The sequence below is a fragment of the Montipora foliosa genome, chromosome 14 (genome assembly GCF_036669935.1).
Source record: "Montipora foliosa isolate CH-2021 chromosome 14, ASM3666993v2, whole genome shotgun sequence".
Taxonomy (NCBI): domain Eukaryota; kingdom Metazoa; phylum Cnidaria; class Anthozoa; order Scleractinia; family Acroporidae; genus Montipora; species Montipora foliosa.
The window spans coordinates 21,820,901-21,827,932 of record NC_090882.1 but is presented as its reverse complement, the minus strand read 5'-3'; the positions used below and the strand labels follow the sequence as shown (position 1 = coordinate 21,827,932).

Here is a 7,032-nt window from a genome sequence, read left to right as displayed (position 1 = left end):
CTTTGGACTGGACTATACAACACGCAATTACGGAATTTTTGAGCATTAAGAGAAATAGAGCACGGATGTTGTCTTCTTGTCTTCGCCACGGCAAATTTATACAGTTTGTAAGGAACTAAACCAGGATTACAGAACCAGACGTCGATTACAGGGCCCGGTTGTTCGAAAGCCAATTACCTTAATCCAGGATTAGCGTAAACTTTTGTTTCATGTTTTCAACTTTTTGGTCACAGTTTCCTTTGCTTATTTTTGTTTTTCAAGATTGACTTCTTCTAATGTAAAGTTTTTCTGAATATCAGCCTTGAACAGCATTTGGGAGTAGAGGATAAAACTCGTTTTAAAACCCAGTTTCTGAACAACTGGCCCAGCCGGGATGATAAGTTGTTGAACTGTGATTTGTAATAAGTTTTTCGGATGATTTAAGGCTGATCCTGTAATTTTTGGATGAAAGGAGTTAACGAAGCAAGTAAAACTGTAGGATTTGAATTAAGTCTCCTTCCAAAAAATAAATAAATAAAAGATCCCGTATCCTGATAACCTGCTAATAGGGCTTCGTTGTTTGCATTTGCAAATTTAGTAACATTAGTAATGAGTTTTCACAACAAAAAACTTTAAGTTATATTACAGATGTATCTTTCTAGTAATCTTTCGCCATTTTCCGAAGTCTACCTGTACTTGAAGTTCACTGTAACTGGACAATTTGTGTTAACTGTTTGCGCATTCCACGGATACGCCCTTGTGGGCGTCTTGTTTTATTCTAAAATTGGTTTACCGCAATTCGTGCTGAACAGCACAGGTATCCCAAGATCCTTGGGATCCTTGGGAACTGCCAACTAGCGGAAACTATACGACTTTGAATGGGAATGTAACGATCATACATGACAGTTAAAAATATGGGGACGAAATTTAATAAAAATGACTTACCTGAACCTCCATTGCCGCAAGGTACAAATTTGATTGTAAGTGGTGCGTAGTGTTGGCAAGCGTCCTAATGGGTAGTGATGTGCAAAAACAATATAGTGGACTTTTCATTTAGTGTACTTGAATGTAGTTACCGTGGCCTTGGACATTTCACTGGGTCATACATGACCCGCATGAAGCATGCACGCCGTTGCGTTGTTGTAGTCAAACATGGCGGCCAACCCGGTTTCATCTGCAGCAGGAGTCACCACAACTTCCAAATCGAACTCATCTAAAAAAGAAAAAGAAACATTGCTTGCCGTGCTGCAGTTTTTGAAGAAGAACAAGTTACCTGTAAGGAAAGTTAATGATTCGTAGCGCGTAGCGCGTACGCGGCGGCGTTAACTTGTAAGGAGAAGTTTGCTTAAAGTAATACCGTATATAGTACTTCATTCAGCTTTTTAACACAATTCTTATGTTGTCCTCAAAGGAAACTGAGAAGATCCTCAGGCAAGAGGCCAACTGTTTTGATTCTCTGGAAGAAATAAATCTTCAGACTACTCCAGATGTTGAGCCAGATATCTCTTCAGTTTTGTCTGCTTACAACAGGCGAGTTTTGTCCTTAGGTTGATACCGTTTTATTCTCTACTTGCACAAATCCCATAATACACCTCTTCTACCCCCAGAAAATTTGCGTAGCATTGTTTTCGATTTCTTTTGGGACATCTTTGTGTCCCAGGAGGAAAGGAAAGGAAAAGCAAAGGAAGTTTATGTAAGTGTCTAGTCGTTCTAGCGCTGGAGCACTAATTTGGGACACTGTAAACTGAAATTAACAATAATTATTGTTATTAATGGAAATCAAGTCATTAATGTTGGTTTTTGGAGGAGAGGGGAACCAGAGTATGAGAAAACCTCTCAGTGCAGAGTAGACAACCAACAAACTCAAAACACATATGACGCCGACTCTGGGGATAGAACCCAGGCCACATTGGTGGGAGGCAAGTGCTTTCACCACTGCGCCATCCTTGCACCACACCCAGAAAATGCAAGCAATGATAATTTATGCAAAATTTTTGGGGGGTAAAAGAGGTGTATTATGGGATTTGTGCAAGAAGAGAATTCGAAGGCAGGAGTGGTGTTAAAGTTGGAGAGAAGAGCCTTGGGATGTGTAATGCTATTATTATTATTATTATTATTATTATTATTATTATTATTATTATTATTATATAGTGTTAAATTAATGTGCTTCCCTCTTTAAGTGTCCCTGTGATTAAAGAAATCAGTTCCTTTTTTTCTTCAGATTTTGAAAGTATGTTTGCTTAACACCTGAGTGGCAAAATGTTTAGCCTGCTTGCAGGCGGTAGTTGTTGTGTCGCCACAAAAAACACTATTAGACACCATATTGGAAGAGCGTGGGATAGGTCTGGGCCCCGCGACAAAACGACGGGGTGGGGAGTGGGAAGAGTGGAGAGAAAACCGCCTGCCCAAAAACCAGCCATTTCTCGGTAGCCGCCCACTTTCTTTTGAGCTTCCGCTTGCATGTCATGCCACAATAATTGACCAATAAGTAAGAGACTGTAATAAGGCTGTCAATCACTGAAGCGTGTAGCTGTAAACAAACTTGCTCTGGTCAACTAAAAAAGCTGTAAGAAATGTAAGCAAACCGGCAGAAACTGCAGCAAACGGTAAGTGTAGGTTTTTTCCCATTGCAATTTCTTGTTTAATACGGAAAGTTTGAAAAATTTGGCAGCAAGAAAACAGTGGGCAATATTCCTGTCGGTGCACTTTGCGATCAACTGCGGCTTTGATTTCGCAAACACTGTAAATATCATGCCTTTCCCAAAGCCAGTAAAAGCATGGCCAGCACATCTTCACCATTTAGTAAACTAACTATCGCCTGTTTTTGTTCACGCTTCAAAAGAACGCTCCTTTCTCTTGTCGCCAAGAAATCTAAAGCACTTTGAATCGCTCGATCTACATTCGAGCTCATCATTTTGCCTATGGTGACAAGAGCGGTATATGAAATATTAAATCTTGTGTTGATTGACAGCATCTCTGCCGACCAATCAGAAGACAGCGTCCACCAGCGGACACTGCAAAATTGTGCTACTCAAAGGGGGCTGGTTTTTGGGCAGGCGGTTTTTCTCTCTCCTCTCCGCCCCCCTCCCCTCACTCGCTTTGTCGACCCTCAACCCGGCCCAGACCTAGCCGCGCGAATCCAAGATGGCGACCTCATTATGAATTCCGGTTTTTCGACCATCCAACCGCCTGCGTGCAGGCTACAAAATGTTGAGCTTTGCTTTTTATACCAAGGCTGTTTACTTTGAGTGTAAGTCTTAGATTTCATGGTCCACATTTACTCACGTTTAAAACTGACCAAGCTCACTAGCTTAGAATTTCAGCATGTGAATGCAGCTGATTATAGATGCAAAATGCTAGTTTAAAAGTCTGAAAACCCAAAACTCCTGTGCTGCATATTAATTCTGCGACATACACACACATTTCATTCTTAAACTAGTGAGCCTTTGACATCATTTTCTCCTCGATCCAGCTCAAAGTCTTCCAGTTAAAATAAACAGGTGTCTTTTTTAAATCAAGGCTTAAGACTTTGGTCGCTTAGTGTTTAGTTACATGTAACATAGTTTTGAAATCCAAAGGAAAATAGGAATTGATTTTTTGGTCACAGGGGCACTTTCATTCCACCAAAGTGATGTTGCTATTAATGTTTGGTAAATAATACTATAATATTAACACTTGTTATCATTATCATAACTCAGTGATGCTGATCCAACGAGATATGAGGACTACTACAGCAGGTACAGTGACTCCTTATCTTAGATATGTAGAGAATGTAATATCACATTGCTTTGCTAAGGTGATACCACTCTATTTTGGTCAACAATGTCAAGAAGTTGGTAGCATTTGTCCAAGTTGTAAACCATCTTCTTATGCTCAGCCTAGGGATTAAGCCTCATTTACACTAGCAAGTTTTCCTTGACAAGTCCACTTGTCAAGGAAAACTTGCCGACTGTTTACACTACCAAGATCTCCTTGAAACATTTTTCCTTGACAAGTTTTCCTTGGTAATGTAAATGGGAAATATAACAAGTTTTCCCTGACGAGTGTCCTAGCTTGTTATAGAACTAGCTTGCCAGTGTTTGAACAACTAGGACACTTGTTAAGGAAAAAATTTTCTTATTTTTCCATTTACACTGCCAAGGAAAACTTGTCAAGGAAAACTTGCTAGTGTAAATGAAGCTGGTCCCCAGTGATGTTGCATCAAGTTATCTTGCATTATAATATTATTATGGGACAGTAGTATTTCATTCAGGGACAAGTTGCAGAAAACATTGCGAGTTTCAATGTACAAAAAACTGCAGAGGCCACAGAAAGGAAATTGAGACCTTTCTTTACACAACTTGTTTTGAAACAATTTTTCCTGTTTTAAGTTATGTCTCACTCAGCAAGGACTGGCGCAATCTATTTTGTACAAGTGTATGTATCTAATAATTAAGTTTTACTGTAATTACAAGTGTCTGTTTAAAGTGTTTCATTTTGTCATTATTTCATTTAGTTTGCAAGCATTTGTTGAGAAGTCGCTTGATGTATACAAGGTGAGCATCTGAGCCTACCTTTTCTTTTGCCTGTCAAATTAGAGTACATGTAAGTTATAAGTTAGTAATTATTGATTAAAGTCATGTGAGGGTACAGGATTTCCCTGCTAGCATTCACTGGGTTGACAACTATGGGAAAAGATACCCGTGTAACCTGAGTAATTCCATGCAAATCCTGTGCTTCCCTGGTAGCAGAGGTCTCTGTGACCTCTGCCATGAGTCGAAACTCACTTCTTCACTCTTCTATTAACCGCCTGCCCCATTCCATGTTTTCTGACTGTGAGTTGAGCCCACTTTGTCCCCCACATTCCTTTACAGTTTACTGTAATTCTGTTGTTGTTAAGTGAGCTCACACAACATGAAGTACATGTATCACATGAGGATTCAATCGCTAAGTAACCGCCACGCGTGTTCAACACAGTGAGTTTTGACCCATGAAAATTTGTGCCCTGAGTTCTTTCTGCATTTGTCTCTGATGTTCCTGAATTCAGCTTTGTCATATTTCAGGTACAGTGTACAGTACATGTCCATAATCATTGAAATAATATTAAGGGGGCTCCAAAGGGTTTTTTACCTGCGCGCGCTCGTAACCTACACACGCCATAACTAAGAAACACGCGTCAGCTGAATGAATCAAATTTCTCTCAAATGTATAGCGGGCGCAACACACCGGAAATAAAACCTGCGGGGACATAGGGGCAAACCGTGGATCCTGAGCTATCTCTGTTTTTTGCATGCACGTATCATTCACGATGGCACTTCAAATAAAAATCACTCAAGTGTTCCTGTAACTAAATGTTGCAAAAAATAATTAATTATTAACGTATTGACTCCTGAACCACTGGGCCCCATTGACTAGTAAAATCATCTGGTAAAACATGTGATAAAAAAAATCACTTCCTTTTTTTCTTCAGATTTTGAAAGTGTGTTCGCTTAACACCTGACTGGCAAAATTTTGAGCTTTGATTATTTTTCATCCGAAGGCCGTTTACTTTGAGTGTAAGTTTCAAGGCTCAGGGATGAAATCTTATGTCTATCTTATGTCCAAAAAAAGGGCCTCTAGTAGTCTCTTGTCAGTTGACATTTTTCAGTTCTTTTAAAAGAGTGTTGATGTTATCTGAGCCCCAGCACATAGGTTCCATGTGAACCCTTTCAATATCAGCCACCAACAGCCATAAAACCATGCTCTCAAAATTGTGAATAGTATCTTGAAGTTCTTTTTTTACCATGGCAGTGAAGGAAGTGCAGTAAACTGTTGTGCCTTGTTTTTCCAGCCCGAGTTAGCCATGGTTCTGTATCCAATGTTTGTTCACATGTATCTTGAGCTTGTGTATAAAGGAAGTGAAAAAGAAGGTGAATACTAGAAAGAGCTCTGTCTTTAATTTTTCAAAATTGATTGTACTGTACAATGTATATACAAATTAGTATAATTATTTTTTTTATTAGGTGATTATTGAAAATTCTCTGCACTGATTGGTTGCCGATGAGGTGATTATTATGCGATAATCACCTAAGCGGGGTTTTCAAAATGGCCGAAAGCTGAACATTTTGTCGAGGTGACAGATGAAGAAATTAATTGTGTTAAAGAAAAATTAATGCATATTTTTCAAATAATCACCTATGTAATTATGCTAAAACGTAATTATTATTCACCTCACCTTCAGCGAATGATTGTTAAATAACAGGATTTCAGGTACATGTAAGTACAGGAATGCAAGGAAATACATTAATACCAATAATTATTATTACTTTTGTAATCATTAGGAAGTGTCTTTTTCCTTTCCCGTTAACTTTAACCTACATGTACAGCTGTAACTTAATTTTGAAGTGCTACACAAGTGCCTTCACTTCACTGGTAGAAATAATCAGTTATGACAATTAACTTTAACTTTGAAATACACTGAAGTTGGCAATACAATGTAGTTTCTTGGACCCTATGTTTATTTAAATAATTCGTACTGTAACAGTAATTTTTCACATTGTTACAGATGTACTTGCAGTCGTGGATAAACTTGCATGGTTTCGGATGGCTTTAAAAAAAAGTTTGCCCGTGGCTTCAATCTTGGCTTCATTTTACAGATTTGAAAAAAAAAAGCCTCCTCCAGACAATGCTTTGTAACAACAATGTTGTTCTCTATTGTAAACCAGTCAAACTAATGGACACTACAGCGTTTGTTGTACGATGCCTTCATATTCTGTGCTGTTTGTTCTCAGCCCAGTCTTTCTTTGCTTGTTTTCGTGGGAGTCAAGAGGATTACCATGAGGAAGATCTTAGCAAATTGGCAGCCATTACTAGGCGTGAACACATGAAAAGTAATGAACTGATGGGAACGTTGAGGTAAGAGGATTACAAGAGTAGTTCAAAGAAAATTTAAAAATAATCATTGCAGACATAACATTTACATAGTCTTGTGTCACATCAATGCAGGAGTAACAAGTTTGTGATCAGAATGTCAAAGGATACGTATCAAGTGCTCAAGAAACATTTACAGGTAAGGTACATGGTGTGTACATGAAG

At 38.7% G+C, this 7,032-nt stretch overlaps 1 pseudogene; it reads left to right on the top strand.

The window, feature by feature from the left end:
• Positions 1–1,087: 1,087 nt before the first annotated feature.
• Positions 1,088–7,032, top strand: part of LOC137984971 (transcription initiation factor TFIID subunit 5-like) — a 24,210-nt pseudogene continuing 18,265 nt past the window's right edge.